Genomic DNA, 20,298 nt, shown 5'->3' with positions numbered 1-20,298 from the left:
TCTGCGTCGGTTGCCGTTGCTGCAGGACTGATGTCAGGTCGTCAGTGGTATAAAATAAGGCAGCCGACACCATTACATCAGTCTTTCTTGTCGAGGAGCCCGAAGCAGAAGCAGTTTGCACAAGTGCCGGTTGGCCTCTACCTGAGTTTTCCGTTTCCAAGTTGAAGTCTTCTAAAGCGAAGTACCCCATTGGGGATCCTTTTTTCTTGCTCTGACCGATATCAGAAAAAGTTAACAATTGTCTCGCCTGTGGAAAGCAAGTACCACACCAAGGCTTTCATTCTTTGTGTCACTTGCTTAGGCCCAGACCACAATGTCCCCCGCTGTTGCTTTTTCTGCTTTGTTCAACACCAGAACTATACGTCGTCGAGCCCTTTTTGTAGCAAGATATTTTCGCTCAGTCCTCTAATTCCGATATGGCTTCGGTAAGCCATCCGACAGCAGATCTTCTGAAAAAAAAGTAAGGATAAAGGCAGAGACAGACCGCACAGGTCCAAAACTGCCGACGACTCTTCTGTTAAGGTAGTCGTCAGTTCTCCAGTCCTCAGTGAGGCACTTTTGCAACCACTGATGCCTGCTTCTGTGGATTCGCAGTCTGCTACCAAGGCCCTTTCGGAGTCCAGTATGCCGTGAGACTCTTCATTGAATAAGGATCTTGCGGATGTCTCTACCTTGGATGGGTCCTGAGCCGCTGAGCAGGCACCGGCTTCCAAGGAAGTACTTCGCACTACTGATTCTTGACACAGACCGACTTCTTTCGCGTCTGCCATTCTTTCGAAAAACACTGAGTTTCTAAGGCCCAGGGTACGAACCACACCCAAAAAACCGACTACCCAAGCTCAGGCACCTGCTTTCTTGCTTCCGTCTCAAATGCTTAAAATGGCGGAAGACCTTATAATGCTTATCGGGGAAGCCAGGCTACCCTTTCCAAAAGAAAAAAAATTTGTCCCCAGTAGTTTTTTTTTCTGAACAGGAGTCCGATGACTCTGATGTATCTGAATATGAAGATATGCAACCCCTCCCTCCTGCTCCCAGAAAACCTGACCGGTACTATAGAGTCCCTGACTCTTACAAATTTATTTTCAGAAATCCTACTGCTGACCCTGAGGTTATCTGTCAAGGACCTAAAGAAATTAAAGCAACTTCTGCTAAGAATCCCACCCCCTCAGATAGAGATTCCTGAGCATTAGACAGATGGGGTAAAAAGTATACACCTCTGCTACTATTGCTATTAGAGCACTAAATTGTCAGTTCCATATGCTGAAATATCAGCAACGTACCATGGAACTCCTCAAACAAAAAATATCTTCTTTTCCTGCTTGTGCAGACAGTAAAGAGTTACAAGAGTTGATGCATTCTGCAAGTCAAGTAACTAAGCACACCTTACAGTGCGGTTTTGATGCCCTAGAAGCATCTTGCAGGGCAGCAGTCACTGGTTCTGTCCTTAAAAAGCATGCTTGGCTTAAGGAACAGCCCTTTCCAGAGCATGTCAAATCTAAATTATTGGACGTGTCCTTGCACAAAGACAACTTATTTGGCACCAAGGCAGAAGAAGTCTTAAAAAAATATGGAAGAAAAAGCAAAAATCTATGCAGACAGACTTCTTGCAGGTCCAGCCACCGAGGTTCAGTAGGCATTTCCCCTCCAAGCACTGGTCCTTTCTTGCACCCTCCAGGTCAGGTCATCTCAGCCCAGACCCCGAGGAAGCAGGCCCCCAGACACCAGCCCTAGGGAATGCAGATATCTAAGCAATGGAGTTCCTCCTCTTCAAAACCAGGGAGTGCTAAGCCACCCCCTCATGGTAAGAACTCGGTGACTTTACACTTCCATCCCCTCCTCTGCCCACCCGCACTTGCCCCTAGGAGGAAAACTCTCCTTCCATGCAAGCACTTGGGCCACCATTACCAACGACTGCTGGGTCCTCAACATAGTGTCTCAGGATACAAATTTTACTTCCACACACTACCAACCCCAAAAGGGTTCCCAGATCTTCCCCCAAACCAGTGGGCAGAGACCAAAAAGCAAGTCCTTTCACTGCTCTCTACTAGGGCAATAATGCATATTCCTGCAGAACAGATAGGCCAAGGTTTCTACTCCAGACTCTTCCTGGTACCCAGAAAAGAGAGCACATGGTGCCCCATCCTCTATCTGTCCATTCTAAACGCCCTTCAGCAGCTCCTACCTATGCTCTCCAAGGATGCTTGGTTAGCCAGCCTAGACCTAAAAGAGGCCTTACCCTCACATCCCTATCAGGGAATCAATTCAGGAAATACCTATGTTTCAGGGCAGGATCACTGCACTTCAGTTCTCTGCACTTTCCTTTGGCTTATCCACTGCTCCCAGAGTTTTCACAAAATGTCTGTCTCCCGCCATTGCTTTTTGCAGACAAAGAAATATTCAAATTTACCTTTACTTTGACAACTGCCTGATTCAGGCAGACAGTCAGGAAAAGCTGCTAAAGCACCTCACCTTTGTAAAGGACCTACTGACCTCCCTGGAGTATACTGTCATTGAAAAGAAATCCAAACAGCCTACTTATCTCAACTAGCCACCAGACCCCAGTTATCCGCAAGGAAAATCCTGCAAGCTCTAGGGTTCATGGCTTCTTGCATTCTACTCATTCCATATGCCAGATTGCATGTGAGGAAACTACAATAGTACCTAAAACGTCTTTGGTGTCAACACTCCCAAGACCTGGAAACTCTTATACCAATGATACCTTGTTTAAGGAAAGATTTTCTTTGGTGGGCAGCAGCATGCTGCCACAACAAGAGACTTTCCTTTTCACAACCCCAAGCCGCCCAGACCCTCACCATAGACGCATCAGACTATTCCTGGGGTACACACCTGGACGACAGGTGCATTCAGGACCAATGGAGCCCAAATCAAATACATCTGCACATCAACCAGAAAGAGATGTTAGCTGTTCAGCAAGCTCTTGACAGCCTTCTGACCCCTACTCTCCCCAGGGCTTCTACTGATCAAAACAGACAGCACCACTGTGATGTGGTATATCAACAAGCAAGGAGGGACTCGCTTGTACCCTCTGTGCAGGCTCGCCATGATCCTTTGGCACACGGCCTCCGCCATGCAACTACACCCGTTAACACAATTCCTGCCAGGCTCTCTAAACTCTCTGGCAGACGACTTAAAGCAGAAATCTTCTGGACCCACACGAGTGAAAGTTGCACCAAAGAACCTTCACCCTTGTAACCCAGAAATGGGGCACCCCGAAGGTTGATCTCTTTGCCTCCCACTTCAGCCATCAGCTCAGCAAATTCTGCAGCAGGGAACCTCACAGCAAGGCCTGGAAAGTGGATGCTGTATCCTTCTAGTGGGTCAACCTCTTGGTATATGCATTTCCCCCTCTACCACTCATTTCAAGGGTACTGCTCAAAATAAGGGAGGAAAAACCGAGGACCATCCTGATTACCCCAGATTACCCCAGACTGGCCACCCCAGCACTGGTACCCATTGCTACGCAACCTGTCACCCCGGCCACCATGGCATCTTCCTCCGATCCCAACACTCCTGACCCAGAGGAATGGAGAATTCATGCATCCCCAATTGCAGACCCTCAGTCTGGCAGCCTGGCTTATTCCCTGACCACTTCACAAGCTGCCAATCTAAGCAAACAAGTTCTAGATGTGATGCGTGAGGTTAGATGCCCTAGTACTAAAAAGTCTTATGCTGACAAGTGGAAAAAGTTTTGCACCTGGATCCAGGCTAAGGGAGCCGGAACGGCACAGCCCTTCCCTACCTCTCATCCTGGACTACCTGGGTGACCTACTACACTGGGGTCTATCCTTCTCTTCTTTTAAATTCATGCCTCTGCTCATTTCAGCACAGAGACACCTCTTTTCTCCCACCCTCTCATCAAACCGTTCCTAAGAGGGGCTAACTACATGAAGCCAACCAGAAGAGCACCTACCCCGGTTTGGGACCTAAACTTTGTGTTGAAAAAGCTCACCCTGCCCACCCTTTGAACCAGCAGCTTCAGCAGAGTTAGTTTCTCTCTTGGAGGACAGCCTTGCTTCTGGCCATCACTTCAGCTAGAAGAGTATCCGAGCTACAAGCACTTATGGCTGTAGAGCCCTTCAGGATTTTCCATGCTGACAGGGTCTCCCTCAGGACTAACCCATCCTTCATGCCAAAAGTGATGCCCAGTGTGGCTCTCAACCAATCCGTTCATTTACCCACCTTTTTCCCTAACCCACAAAACCAGGGAGAAAGGATTCTGCACTCTCTAGATGTGCACAGACAGCTCAGATTCTACCTAGACAAGACTAAATAATGTAGAAAGACTGATCCATTGTTAGTCAGCTTTGCTGCAGGAGCAGAGGGCAAGGCCATATCCAAACAAACCATTTCCAAATGGATAGCAGACTGCATCCATTTCTGTTACAAGCAGCATGGGAAACCTCCCCCCAAGGGGGTCAGGGCACATTCTACCAGAGCAACCTCCACCTCTGCAGCTTTCCTTAGAGGGGTTCCCACCAGGGACATCCTAGAGGCTGCAGCATGGACATCTGTTCATGCCTTCACCAAGCATTACCACCTGCCTATCTTCTCCAAATCCAGGGCAGGCTTTGCCACTGCAGTCTTGCAGGGCATCCTAGCCAGCCCCCTGTCTTCTGCCTCCACCCTTTTCTTCAGCTTTGGGAATCAACCCAAATGTGATGACTGCAACAGTGAAACACGAAGAACATAGTGCAGTTGTGTACACTTACATTAATGTAGATGTCCGAGCGTATTCACTGTTGTAGTCCTGGTTTCCCTCCCTCCACCCCCCTTGTCTCTCAATTTCTCTCTGTCTCTTTCTCCTTGCAAGGAATTTTTGGTATTTACTTTCTCTGGGGGTTCCTGACGGGGCAAGAAAAGCTGATGTAATGGCATTGGCTGCTTTATTTTATACCACTGATGACCTGACGTCAATCCTGGAGTGATGGCAACTGACGCAGAAATACTAAGCCTGTGGTATTCGGGCCGACTGAGGGGCTACCCTGGCAGGGATAACCCAAATGTGATGACTGCAACAGTGAATACACTTGAACATCTACATTTATGGTAAGTGTACACAACTGTACTTTTATGTACACTATTTACAGGAGTAGTGTGTTAAATGTGATATGCAATTAAAGGAATATAAAAGGGAAGCGAGTTATTGGAAGGTGAGGTAATGTGATGTGCTTTGGTAATGTGGCCAGGGGCATAACTTTGGCATTTAGCAAGTTTCAGAAGATGAGCTTTTAGTTGATATACTTGATTTATTTTATTTAGTCATTTCATCATCAAATTTAGATTTTTTTTTTTTTTTGCTTTGGGAGCAGTCTTTGAGCAGTCTTTTATGGTATACCTACAGGTGACAGAGATGAATTTCCTCGAGTGACAGTAGGCCAAGCACAAAATGCCAATCACTGCTTTCCATGAGAAAGTCACTGCCCATGTGATTTTGGGGTATGTATCAGCAGTGATTCCCTTCTCTGGGTAGCTTTTCCACTTTGAGCTTGTGTGGCAGTGTACTTGGTATATGTAAGTATAGGGTCTATATTACATAGTCGAACAAGCAGAATGTCGACTAACCTTTAATCGACACATGTATGTCGAAGCTACATTTCAGCGAATGGCCGTAATGATTTCTTTCTAAGGGAAAGAAATTGGTTGGCCGTTCTTTTAAATCTGCCCTTTTCCCAATTGTAGTGCGATCTGAGTTAGTATATTTAGATGTTCATTGTGTTACCCTGCTGCAGTCATCACACTTGGGTTATCCTGCCGTCAGGCGGTCCCGCAGTTGGCCTGAGTTCCAAAGTCTTGGTCCGGCATTGGTTGCTTCGCTTCTTCCCTGACGTCAGTGCGCCAGGGGTATATAAGAGGCATCCGACGCCATTTTCATCAGTCGTTCTTGCCGCGTGGTGCCTGAAGCAGAAGCAGTTCGCAAGTGCCAGTCGGCCGACACCTGAGATTTACGGAAAATTTCAGTCCGAAGTCTTCAGTAAAGCTAAGTACCCCGTTGGGGAACCTTTTCTTGCCTCAGTCCGATGTCAGAAAAAGTTAACAATTGCATTTCTTGTGGGAAGCAAATACCTCATAAGGACTTCCATTCTTATTGTATTCCTTGCCTAGGCCCAGACCACGATGTCACAGGTTGTCGGTTTTGTGCTAGGTTTAATAAACGAACTATCAAACGCCGTTTTGACTTCGCACGACATTACTTTGGTAGGAAATTTAATTATATCATGTCGTCGGAGCAGCTGACAACCGGCATGCATAAAAACCGCAAGGATAAGGACAGGCAGCCTAGGACCAAGCCAGACTCCGAGGCCTCTGCTGGGCCTGTCGCCGATTCTCCGGTTTTCGGAACCCCAGACAGCTGCGAATTCTCAAGCGGAGTGTACTAGGCCGTCACAGCCATCTTCATTAGGCCCTTCCGACACCGGAGCAGAAGGACATCCCGGTGCAGTAGAAAAACCTTTGGTTGCAGAATGTGTCTTCAGACCGACTACACTTACCATTAAATCTTATGCTAAGCTTAAAACTCCATTAAAACCAAAAAAGACTGTACATCAGTCTACAGTTCAAGGCCCCATGCCTAAGAAACAGATGCTTAAGATGGCTGAAGATTTGATTACCCTAATCAGGGGTTCCCATCCCCCTCCAGATAAAAGACCAAGACAGGAGGAGGATTATGCTTCTTCTGACCAGGTTTCAATTTCCTCAGATTCTTCTGAGGAACAGAGTTGCACTTTTCCCCCTTATGAAGACACTGATGCTGAAGACCCTATTCCCTCAGCATCTCCCCCTGAAGACTACTCCTTTGGGGAAACTTTACACACCATGAGGGAACATTTCTACTGGGAAGGACAGGACTACTCTGATTCAAAGAAAAGGCTCCGAGAGTTCCTGTTACTACCCCAGCACAGACCACTTGCTATCCCTCCAGTTTTAGACATTGTGGATGATGTTTACTTAAGAGTCTAGTCTAAATCCAGACTCTCTACCGCCTGCTCCAGCCAAACCAGACAGATACTACAGAGTACCTGACTCACACAAATTCCTTTATAAAAGCCCTGTGGCTGATCCAGAAATAATTTCCCAGGGTCCCAAACGGGCTAAAGCTTCTATGGCTAAAAATCCTGCACCCTGTGAAAGGGATTCCAGAGCCCTAGATAGATGGGGAAAGAAGATATACACCTCAGCTACTCTGGCTATGAGAGCATTAAATTGTCAGTTTCACATGCTGAAATATCAGCGATTCCTAATGTCTCAGTTAAAACAAAAAAATGAGCACACATACTGAACAGTCGGAATTCAAGGAAATGCAGGATCTGTTGCATGCAGCTGAACAGGAGGGCAAACATACTTTACAATGTGGATTTGATTTATTGGAAGCTTCATGTAGAGCAGCTGTTACTGGGTCTGTCATACGTAGACATGCTTGGTTAAAAGAACAAACCCTACCTGATCATGTTAAAGCAACATTATTGGATGCACCTTTACAGCAGGATGTGTTGTTTGGTGTCAAAGCAGAAGAGGTTTTAAAGAAAATGGAGGATAAGGCAAAGTCTGTGCAGACGGTCAAGGATTTTTTTTACAGGTACAACCCCCTCATTTCAGCAGAAATTGGCCAACAAAAAACTGGTCCTTTCCAGCTTCTGACAGATCACAGAGGGGCAAATGCAGACGCCCAAGGGGCAGAGGTCAGTCCCAAGGCCCTTACAAACCTCGCCAATGGGGTACTGCTACCCAGAAGGGAGGAGAACACAGGCCCCAAGCTAGCAGAAGACAAAACACAATGACTCAACCCTCAAATTCCCAAGCAAATCTCTCTTGGCAGCTCCCTTGGGAGGAAAATTAGCACTTTTAGTAGACAACTGGCACATCATCACAAAAGACAAATGGGTCCTAAACATTCTCACAAGGATACAGATTCCACTTTCATACCTTGCCAAGGATAAAAGGAATGCCAAACCTGCCACCGAATCGATGGGCAGAAGCACAAAAACAAATTACAGCTCTCATGGACGTGAGCGCCATTCAACAGGTACCTACACAGGAGCAACGACAAGGATTTTACTCGAGATTCTTTCTAGTCCCCAGAAAGGACAAAGCATGGAGACCCATTCTGGATCTTTCAATTCTGAACACCTATCTGCAAATACCAAAATTCAAGATGCTAACACTACAGCAGCTTCTTCCCATGCTGGGCAAGAAGGCTTGGCTAGTAACGTTGGATCTCAAGGAGGCATACCTGCATGTCCCTGTCAGACAGAATTGCAGAAGATACCCTCCACTTCATTGCAGGTTCAACCCATTATCAATTCTCTGCACTGCCCTTTGGCTTATCTACTGCGCCCAGGGTCTTCACAAAATGCCTGGCACCAGTAATTGCATACTGCTGACAGAGGAATTCATATATACCCATACCTGGACGACTGCCTTATTCAAGCAGAAAGCAAGGACATTCTTTTAAAGCATCTGGCATTTGTCAAACACCTTCTAAGTTGCCCAGGGTGCACAGTAAACGAAAATAAATCAAAACTAGTGCCCTCACAAAACATAATATTCCTGGGTGCCAGCTTGAATACAACAGCCCAGATGGCTCATCTCACGCCAGACAAGCAACAACAGCTGACTCAATACTTCAAAATAATGACAACAAAGACCCAACTCCGTGCAAGAAAAATTCTGCAGGCCTTGGGATTCATGGCATCTTGCATACTACTAATACCATTTGCAAAACTGCATATGAGGAAATTACAATGGTACCTGAAAAGCGTATGGACTCAGCACAGCCACAGCTTAGAAACAATGATACCACTTATTCCCTGCCTTCAACGGGAGTTTCTATGGTGGGCACAGGCATGTCACTTCAACAAGGGCCAGCCTTTCACCTTACCCACAGCCAGGCAAACTTTAACAGATGCATCGGACTATGCCTGGGGAGCACACGTCAGGACAGTGCATTCAGGGCAAATGGACTACAGATCAAAAGCATCTGCATATCAATCAAAAAGAAATGCTAGCAGTACAGAATGCCCTAACAGCCTTCAAGGACCTCTTACACCCAGGACAACTAATAATAAAGACGGACAATACCACAGTAATGTGGTACATAAGCAAGGGGGCACACACATGCAGGCAAGCAATGACCTTATGGAACACAGCACTGTCTTACCAAGTTCAACTATAAGCACAATTCCTGCCAGGAAAGAAAAACACATTGGCAGACTACCTAAGCAGAAACATAATGGATCCCCACGAGTGGAAACTAGATCCACAAGTATTTGCAATGATAACTCAAAAATGGGGACGCCCAGACATAGATCTGTTTGCCAACCCCCAAAACTACCAACTTCAAAAATTTTGCACAAGGACATTCCACCCACAAGCTTGGAAAGTGAACGCCTTCTCATTCAGTTGGAAAACATTAACAGTGTATGCCTTTCCTCCACTGCCTCTTCTAGCAAAGGTACTGCTGAAAGTCAGATTAGAGAGGCCACAAATGATACTCATTGCACCAGACTGGCCACGCCAGCACTTAAGGAACATGGCCCACGGCCCACCATGGACTTTACCACAAATTCCTCACCTGCTCACCCAGCGAGACAGTTTACACAGCCAGCTCAAGACTTTAAACCTGGCTGCATGGCAAATTACCTAAACAACCAGCCAACACCTCTATCCAAAGCTGTTATGGATGTCATTCTGGAGGCCAGGAAGCGTAGCACCAGGAAAACCTATTCAGACAAATGGAAAAGATTTTGCGCCTGGAACCAGGCTAAAGGCCAAAATCCCCTTGATCCAGGCATTCCTCAGATTCTACAATATTTAACTGAGATGTTGCACAAAGGACTTTCCTTTTCATCTATTAAGATCCACGCCTCAGCAATTTCAGCCCATTACAACACGGATCCTCCTTTATTTTCACATCCACTCCTAAGACAGTACCTCAGAGGGGCTAAGAACATAAGACCGCCCAGGAGAGCACCACCTACTTGGGATCTCAACTTTGTTCTGGAAAAGCTTACTCTGACGCCCTTTGAACCAGCTTTTTCAGCTGATTTAAAATTTCTTTCATGGAAAACTGCCCTGCTGCTAGCAATTACTTCAGCTAGAAGAGTCTCAGAGCTACAGGCACTAATGGCAGTGGAGCCTTTCCTCATTTTTCATCAAGACAGTCTCTCTCTATGAACTAACCCTTCCTTTATGCCAAAGGTGGTATCCAGTGTGGCCCTAAACCAAACCATTCATTTGCCCACCTTTTTTCCAAATCCCCATCCCCAGAACAAAGGAGAAAGACTCCTGCACTCTTTGGACATTCACAGGCAATTACGTTACCACTTGGATAAAACTAAGGCTTTCAGAAAATCTGACCAGCTCTTTGTAGCCTATGCTGCAGGATCACAAGGAAAAGCTCAAAACAGACCATTTCAAAATGGATAGGACATTGCATACGTTTCTGCTACACGCATCATGGAAAACTGGTACCTGCTAACATTAGGTCCCACTCTACCAGGGCTACAGCTACATCAGCAGCCTTTCTCAGGGGGGGTGCCAACCAAGGATATTCTCGAAGCTGCAACTTGGAGTTCAGTGCACACCTTCACCAAACGCTATCACTTGCCTCTATATTCTAAGACTAGAGCTGGTTTTGCCATAGCAGTTTTGCAGGGCATACTAGCTTTTTCTAGTCCTGTTTAACTCCACCACCCATCCTTAGCTTTGGGATTCAACTCAAGTGTGATGACTGCAGCAGGGTAACACGATGAACATAGTACAGTTTTGTACCTACCATAAATTTAGATGTTCAAGTGTTCACCCTGCTGCAGTCCAGGTTACCCTCCCTCCATCCCCTCTGAACTAACTAGACTTATCTATATCTTTCTGTCCTATACAACCTCTGTGGTGTATTTGCTTGTGACTGAAGGTATTGTTTTATTTTTATATATATATTTTTATATAGCACTATATATTGCTTGCCTATTGGGGGCACCTGACATCTCGGGCAAGAAAAACTGAAGAAAATGGCGTCTGATGCCTCTTGTATACCCCTGGCGCATTGACGTCAGGGAAGAAGCGACAGCAACCGAAGCTGGACCAAGACTTTGGAACTCTGGCCGACTGCGGGACCGCCTGACGGCAGGATAACCCAAGTGTGATGACTGCAGCAGGGTGAACACACTAACATCTACATTTATGGTAGGTACAACACTGTATTTTAGGGGAGTGGGGGGGCACAACCCCCCCACATTGGGGTCGTGGGGGGGACAAAGCCCCCCCCCAGTTTGTAGTGTTTGTTTTAATGTGCGCATGGTTAAGGGATAGATGATTTGGCCATTCAGTGACGTGCAGCTTCGACACGTGTCTATTAAAGGTTGGTCGACATTCTGCTTGTCCCCGAGTATAGTGGGCAAGCTTCCTACTGCAAGAAGAGCTTGCTGCCTTGCAAAAATAAAAAAAATAAAAACTTAAGCTTCTCTGTCCTTCTGTGTTTCGAATATTAGTTTTTAGAGTTTCTTGTGCTGGGGAGTTTCTTGTTTGATGTTTCATAGTAGAACTGTTTTTTATGATGCGGTTGTAATCTTTGACTTTTCAACTGCTGGACTGTGGTGCTGTAGCTCATCAATTAGTTTGATTTTATGTTTAGTGTATTAATTTTATTTTATAATTCTTCTCTTAATTGTAATATTAATTTACTTTTACTTTTGTGTCTTAAATAGTTGTCCTGTGTATATTTACTATGAGGAGGTAAGTACTCCTCACCCACCAAGACTGAAACTGCAGGCTTTCAGTCAGTTAGGCCTCTAAAACTTGGATATTAAAACAAGTTGATATTGTATAGTTTGAAAGGTAGCTGTGTGCCCACACCTAAAAGGGGGATTATCTTCACACTCTTCTCTTGAGGTTATCCTCTTCTGCCTCAAGGACGGAGATGTAATCTCTAACTGATAAAATGCAAAGCGGAAGATTAGGGACTACTAGAAAGGTGGCTAGAAAAGGAAGAAGCCTAGAAGTTCACCAGAAACTGTTTTGTACCTTTTTCTCTTTCCGTACTGTTTTTTTTTTTTTTCATTTCTGATTTTCATCTTTTTTTCCCTCTTTACCTCATTCTGGCACAAATTTAAATGCCTTGTCTTGAACTTTCAGGCGTTGACTTTGACGGATTTCAGTGTCAGTTGTGATGTCCTTTTAGGGGTCACAACCTTTGGGGGGGTCAGTTCCTTCCAAGTCACCTATGCCATCTGTATAGACTGATCCTGTGCTTTTGACAATGGGACTTTCTTTCACCCCAGGGCTTAAGGTCACCAGTGTTGAATCAGTATTAGTACCAGATGAGCTGTTCAGCTGTGGTCCTGCCTGCTCGAGTTTGTGGTAGCTCAGGTGAATGCAAGACAAGTGGTACCTGTGGAAGAGAGTAGGGGAATCTCCCTGATGCCCTGGCCAAATTTCCCTTAGTAGTACAAGTACTACCTCATGTCTCTGGTCAACATATGATGGAAGAATGGACATTGCCAGACCTATTGCTGATCTTGGCGTTCTGTTAGGTGTAGACTTCATGGGTCTATCTGCTCTGTTGAGAGTTTAGCTGCTGTGAGTAAAAGTACTCTTCTCTACAGCACAGTAGAAAGCCTGAAGGGCTGTTGCAGGATTTGACGTATACACGTCGGCACAAGCATCTCCTTCGTGCTTGGACCCTTCTCTTCCAGGGACAAGTAAGAAATGTAGCTGCAAGAGAAAGCACCTGGACTCCCTGCTCAAGTTCCTGTCCCCAGATACAGATGATGAATATGTTGAATCCTCACCATAGTCTCCCCAGACAGCCAGCACTTTGGGGAGGTTATAGAAATGATGGATAAAGATGGCCTACAGAGACTGAATCCTCTCCCCAGAAAGTCCTGCAAGAAGCCTTTCAGGGCCCCCTCCCCCATGCAGCCATCCTGTTCCTCCTTGGAGGAGATATTACTCCTTGTGGTCAGGACCACAAAAAAGGATCCTGATGTAGTAGCTGTTCTGGGGTGGCCAAACAGGATCCTTTAATTTCCTGATGACCGAACTTGCTGAATTGAGACTTTCAAGCAAGGTTGTTGCTGTGGTTACTCTTAAAGCACCTTCACCACAGCATTTTGCTATTCCTCCTCCTGATAGAGTCGAGTTGTGGGCAGGTTTGGAAAGCTTGTTTTTGCATTCTCCTGATTGATATTAAGAACAGTAATCTCTCATAAAAGCACACACACACACACACACACACACACACACACACACACACACACTGCACATTAGACTTCCAGCAGTATCTGCCTGTTGCTGCATGAATTGCCTGAATGACATTTTAGGACCAACTTAGTCACAGGTGGCAGTTATGCCCAGTTTCTCAAATTTTTGTGACTTACAGCCAACAAAGCGGATGTAACATGTGGGGCAGCAGGAACCAGTATTCCTGTTTCCACCATACATGGCTGTGCCTCACAGAATTTGCTGAAGAGCTTAAGGAGACTTAATACTCTGATTGCTGTGCGGTTTTCAAGCTAGGACTTGCAAAAAAAAAAAAAATTATGAGGAAAAAGGGGAAGTTAGTATAGCCTAAAGGAGCAGACATGGGTACAGGTGCTGAGCAAAGGAAACGGTGAGGCTGTGGAAACCTCAGAATGGATGCCAGCCTCTTACTCTAGAGGCAGTCAGTGGTTGTCTGTCCCTCCATTTAGATGCTTGTTGGGCATCTTGCATGACAAGTGGATTCTGACAGTAATGTCTAAATGACATGTGGATTCTGACAGTAATGTCTAAACTCCAAAGGTTACACAGTTTCCTTCCACACACCCTCCCCTATTACTGTATTTCATTGTATGATGTCCTACCCCCATCATGATTGCAACAAGAAAAGAGGTGGTAAATGTTGCCATGAAAAGAGCCCTCTAAGAGATCCCACCTGAGTAGAAGGGATCTGGTTACAGCTCCATATTGTCTACATTTCCAGAAGAGAATTCCAGACAAGTCGAGTGACTTCAGGACAGTTTTGTATTTGTGACCTAATGTTTATCCCAAACAATCATTTAAGATAGTCCTAGTGCAGTCCATCCTTCTTTGTCTGCAAGGGAGTGACCAGATGTGGTTTTTGGACTTCTAGAATGCCCATTCACACATCAAGATTAGCAAGGAGCCCAGGAAGTTTCTACGCTTTCTGTTAGGAACAAGTTATCATTTTTGGGCCTTCCCACTTGTCTTGCTCAGCTCGCAAGGTGTCTGCCAAGTACATGTCTGTTGTTGTAGCAAACCAGAGTCTGTAAGGGGCAAAGGTTTTACTTTGATGATTGCTCCAACCTGCACCAGTTTAAGACAGAGTTCTTGCAGCTCTCTGCTGAGTCTTTGGAATGAAGGTGAACACCACAAAGCCCCAGAATGCAGTTCTCACAGAGATGTACCTTGATAGAGGCACATGAGAGATTGCATTTGTGTATTATTGATTTTTATTTCATGCACAACCCAGGTCAATAAGCCAAAGGATATAAACAGAAAAAAAACATTATTAATGCCAACTTGCACATATTTGTGCATAAATAAATTGGACAAAGCAATAACTGAGAGGTGGCATATACAGATAATATATGTAAAAGAGACTGGACGATTTGCAGTAAAATTAAATGCAGATATATTCTTCATATTTATGTGTAGGTATTGAAGTAGGAGGGCAAATCAGGAAATTGCAGGCAACAGGTTAGAAGCTTGGTAGAGAAAAGTCTTTGTAAAGTATAGGCCTTCCATGTAAGGCCTCCATACCTGGTCTTCCTTAAGGATAGTTCAACAATTTGGACTATTTTTTCTCTCATTCATGCTTAAGATAGCCACTGAGGCAAACCTTAGTGAGTCATTTAGTTGTCTCTACTCATTTTTAGGTACTCGCATAGAGGTGAGACTCTGTTACATTGCATGAATGTCCACAGAAAATCTTAAATTTTATGGTGATAATTTAAGAAAGCCATCTTCTAAAAAATTTGTGTTCCAAACTTCCTAAACCTATATTTTTAAATGGCTAATTGGTTTGTAATAAGCTATGTTAGAAAGGAAAAAAAGTGTTGAACTCTGTGCTTACAGCAAACTTGGCTAGAGCAGTGGCGGCTACCTCTCCAGCAGTTTTCAGAAATGCATCAATAAATTATATTTGCAAAATTGCTGCATAGTCTTTACTGAATAATCGTGCAAGATGCTACAAGCTAAATGTGATCTGTAGGTCTTGGTCTTCCTTCGAAGCCACAGTGATTACAGATGTTCTCATTTGATGGCCACCCCGGAGAATAAGATTTTGGACCGTGTTCTGAAGTTTGAGGATGGATCCCTTCATACCAGATAGTGTTTTATCTTAACTGTTCTGGACAAGTAGGAGCATTTTTTCCCCTTCTTCCGTTAACCTTGTGGCATACAAAATTATGAAGTAGTATTGGCAGCATTCTTGGTGTGCTTTGCTGTTAAGTAGAACACCTTGAGACCTGGAGAGAGAATCAGCAGAGCATTATGGCTTGGGTGAATTAGTAGTGATGGTCTAAGATGGGTGTGGTTTCAGTCCTGTTTGAGGAAGGACCTGCTCATCCATATACATTGTGATAGTAAGTACATAACTTTCATTTATTAACACGCTAATTAATCTGAAAGTGTAAACATGATATGACTTGAGAAACTCTGACCAGCTTTTTTCTTTGCTTCTACTGAGTTAATTGCTCTTTGTGAGAAACGTATATATTTTTTTACTTTATGCAGTTTTGCTAGTTGTATTGGAGTTTGCTGTGGTTCTGCTAGCAAGTCCCTTCAGGAATTTATTAAAGCAGATTTTATCCAGGGGTACTGCTATGCTTCTGATGCCCTTTTTAGGAAGGGCATCATGGGTGTAAATACTGCAGCATTAAGGTGATGTTCTTCGTGTTTCACTGTTGCCATTCCATTTGGGTTTTCTGCTTGCAGGTAACCCTTAGCCGGCCTGATTATCAAAGTCTTGGGTCCTGTGTTGGTTGCTGTCTCTTCTTCCATGACGGCAGGTAGTCAGGGGTATAAAACATGTAACCAACGCCATTACATCAGTCTTTCTTGCCGTGTGGTGCCCGAAGCAGAAGCAGTTCGCAAGTGCCGGTCGGCCGACTCCTGAAATTTTCATTTTCGAGTTTCAGAACCGAAGTCTTAAAAAAAGCTAAGTACCCTGTTGGGGATCCTTCTTGCTCTAAACAGACGTCAGTAAAAGTTAATAAATGTATTAGTTGTGGAAAGCAAATACCTCATAAAGATTTTCATTCATACTGTATTCCTTGCTTAGGCCCAGACCACGACGTCCCTCGCTGTCAGTTTTGTGCCTTATTCAATCCTCGTACTATTCGTTGTCAGTTCATTTTCGCATCAAACTATTTTGGTATTCTGTTTAATTGTCCAGAAATGGCTTCGGTAAGCATCAGACTACCGACATTCCGGAAAACCAAAGATAAAGACAGAGACAGACTGCATAGGTCCAAAATTGCCGACTATGCTTTCTTTAAGCTAGTCGCTAGTACTCAGTGAGGTGCTTTCGCAGCCCCTGATGCCCGCTACTTCAGATTTGCAGGCCTCTACTAAGACCCATTCAGAGTCCGGTATGCCGCGAGATGCTTCTTTGACTATGGAACCTGCGGATGCCTCTACCTTGGATGAGTCCGGTGCTGCTGTGCAGGCACTGGCTTCTGCGGGTGTATTCAGGCCTACTGACTTGCATATCAAACCGATGCCATCTTCTTCAAGACCTAAAACTCGATCCATGCCTAGAAAACTGACGTCCAAACCGCTTGGTCAGGCCCATATGCCTAAAAAACAAATGAGAAGAATGGCTGAAGACCTTGTTACTGTAATTAGGGGAAGCCAGCCTTCTCCCTCTAGGAGACCTAGAACTGATTTTCCTTCTGATCAGGATTCTGAAATTTCTGTTTCTTCTGATGAACAGGATTTGTCCTCGTCTACCTATGAAGATTCTGATGCAGAGGACTCAATTCCCTCTGCTTCCCCTCCAGAAGATTTCTCTCTCGGTGAAACTTTGCACACTCTTAGGTAGCATTTCCGCTGGGAAAGTCAGGATTACTCTGACTCCAAAAAGAGGCTTAGGGAATTCTTACTCCTACCTCAACACAGGTCTTTAGGTATCCCTCCTGTACTGGACATTGTTGATGATGCCTTCTTGGAATCTAGCCTGGCCCCTGACACTTTACCTCCAGCTCCCAGGAAACCTGACTGGTATTGCAGAGTACCTAACTTTCACAAGTTCCTCTTTAAAAATCCTACTGCGGACCCAGAGACCATTTCACAGGGATCCAAAGGCTTTAAGGCTACTACAGCCAGAAACCCTACCCCCTCTGATAGTGTCCAGGCCCTTGACAGAGGGGTAAGGAGGTATACACTTCTGCTACTTTGGCCTTTAGGGCCTTAAACTGCCAGTTTCATTAACAAAGTATCAGCAGCATATTATTGGATTACTTAAACAGAAATTGATGTTGATTCCTGACTGTACTGAAAATAAAGAATTACAGGATTTAATGCATTCTGCTAAACAAGTTGGTAAACATACTTTGCAATGTGGTTTTGACTCCTTAGCGAGATCTTTTTAGGGCTGCTGTCACTGGCTCTGTTCTTAGTAGGTGTGCTTGGCTTAAGGAGCAAACTCTGCCAGATCATGTTAAAGCTAAATTGCTGGATGCTCCCTTAAACCAAGACCGCCTGTTAGGCAACAAAGGAGAAGAGGTACTTAAAAAGATGGAGGAAAAAGCCCAATCCATGCAAACTGTTAAAGATTTCCTGCAAGTACAGTCTCCCAGATTTAGTAGACATTGGCCTTCAAATAATTGGTCCTTTCCTGTCTCTTCCAGGCCTTCTCAGTCCAAACCCAGGAACAGCAGACCACCTAGGCTACAGTCTCAAGTCTCACAGGCCTAAGCAGTGGGGGGCTTCCACTTCCAAAGCTGGAAGTAGTAAAACACCCCCCTATGTAAACTGTCACAATGACTTGACCTTAAACCTTCCAAGCCCTGCTCAACGGACTGCTACTTTTGGGGGAAAGATCGCCTTGCATGCAAAAAAACTGGGAACTCATTACCTAGGACAAATGGGTTTTAAATATAGTTTCCCAAGGATACAGATTCCACTTCCACAGCTTACCAACCACAAACGGTTGGCCAGACCTACCCCCAAATCAGTGAGCAGAGGCTCAACAGCAGGTTCTCTCTCTTCTAAGTATTAGGGCTATCCAACCTGTCCAAGCAGAAGAATGGGGACAAGGTTTTTACTCAAGACTTTTCCTGGTACCCGGAAAAGACAACTCCTGGAGTCCTGTCCTAGACCTGTCTATCCTAAACACCTTTTTGGTAATCCCAAAATTCAAAATGCTAACTGTTCCTCAGCTGCTTCCCATGTTAGGCAAAAACATCTGGTTGGCAACATTGGACTTAAAGGAAGCCTACCTGCACATCCCAATAAAGGAATCTTGCAGAAAATATCTACGCTTCAGAGCAGGCTACATGCACTATCGGTTCTCTGCACTGCCCTTTGTCTTATCTACAGCGCCCAGGGTATTCACAAAGTGCCTAGCTCCTGTCATTGCATTCTGCAGGCAAAGAAATATTCAAATATACCCATACCTTATTGATTGTCTAATTCAGGCAGAAAGCCAGGATAAGGAAACTTAGCTTCACTGGGGTACACCATAAACCAAAAGAAATCTCACCTAGTACCCTGCCAACAAATTGTATTCCTGGGAGCAAGCTTGAATACAACTTCCCAGATGGCCTACCTCACACCAGAGAAACAAGTTTATTTGACAGCCTACTTCAAACTATTGGCCACAAAGACCCAGCTATCTACAAGGAAAATACTGCAAGCCCTGGGGTTCATGGCCTCTTTCATCTTACTAATTCCATATGCAAGACTGCATATGAGGAAACTACAATGGTATCTAAAAAGCCTATGGTGTCAACATTCTCAGGACCTGGAATCAATAATTCATACCATTCCTTGTATAAAGACGGAGTTCCTTTGGTGGGCAGAGGCCTGCTACCACAAAGGACACTCTACCCCCTGCGGCCCAAACCCTAACAACAAATGCATCAGACTATGCATGGGAGGCTCACTTGGCAGGGCAGTGCATTCAGGGCAAATAGAACCAGAGTCAAATGCACCTGCATATCAATCAAAAAGAAATGTTAGCTGTACAGAATTCTCTGACAGCATTCAAGGACCACATTCTTCCAGGACAATTATTGGTAAAGACCGACAGCACCACTGTTATGTGGTACATAGACAAGCAGGGGGAAACCCACTCATACCCTCTCTGCAGACTAGCCATTGGCTCTATGGAACACAGCCTTGAGCTACCAAGTGCACTTACAAGCTCAGTTCCTGCCAGGCAAGTTAGTCACTGGCAGACGACCTAAGCAGAAATGTCATGGACCCACACGAGTGGAAACTGGAACCAAAGATATTCAACATGTTGAGAAACAAATGGGGGAGCCTAGAAATAGACCTGTTTGTCTCCCCTCAGAACTACAAATTGGGCACATTCTGCACAAGGACTCACCACAGACAAGCTTGGAAAGTGGATGCCCTGTCCTTCACTTGGGAAAGCCTCACTGTTTATGCCTTCCCCCTCTGCCTCTCCTCTTAAAAGTTCTACTAAAGATCAAATGGGACAAACCAAGGACAATACTCATTGCACCAGACTGGTCACGCCAAAACTGGTACCCCCTCCTGCGCAGTATGCCACTGCTGGAGCCATGGCATCTGCGTCAGACCTCTTCCCTGCTGTCCCAGCAGGAAGGCCAGATTCTGCAACCCCAGCTTCAAACCCTGAACCTTGCAGACTGGCTATAATTACCTGAGCTCTCCAATACCATCCCTCAGTACTGGATGTCATTTTGGAGGCAAGGAGGCCTAATACTAGAAAATCCTATGCTGAAAAGTGGAAAAGATACTGTTGCTGGAGCCAAACTCGGGGGATGGGCACATCTGAGCCCAACTTACCGCATATTCTTCAATACGTAATGGAGATGCTTCACAAGGGCCTTTCCTTCTCTTCTATTAAAATTCATGCCTCAGCCATTTCAGCACATTATAATACTGAGCCCTCCCCTCTTCTCTCACCCCCTGCTGAAACAATTCCTCAGAGGGGCCAAATATTTAAGACCACCCAGGAGAGCCCCTACTCCAGCCTGGGACCTTAACTTTGTATTGGAAAACCTCATTCTACCACATTTTGAGCCAGCTGCAACTGAAGAGTTGAAATTCCTTTCTTGGAAAACAGCCTTC

At 45.1% G+C, this 20,298-nt stretch overlaps 1 protein-coding gene across 4 annotated transcripts in view; it reads left to right on the top strand.

The window, feature by feature from the left end:
• The window catches only part of U2AF1 (U2 small nuclear RNA auxiliary factor 1), a 1,073,176-nt gene that overhangs the window by 229,509 nt on the left and 823,369 nt on the right, over window positions 1-20,298 (top strand). The gene's annotated exons all lie outside the window — the stretch shown is intronic.

The sequence above is a fragment of the Protopterus annectens genome, chromosome 5.part0 (genome assembly GCF_019279795.1).
Source record: "Protopterus annectens isolate FY-2018-M chromosome 5.part0, PAN1.0, whole genome shotgun sequence".
NCBI lineage: Eukaryota > Metazoa > Chordata > Ceratodontiformes > Protopteridae > Protopterus > Protopterus annectens.
The sequence above is the reverse complement of the archived record's forward strand: the minus strand, read 5'-3'. Positions and strand labels throughout refer to the sequence as shown.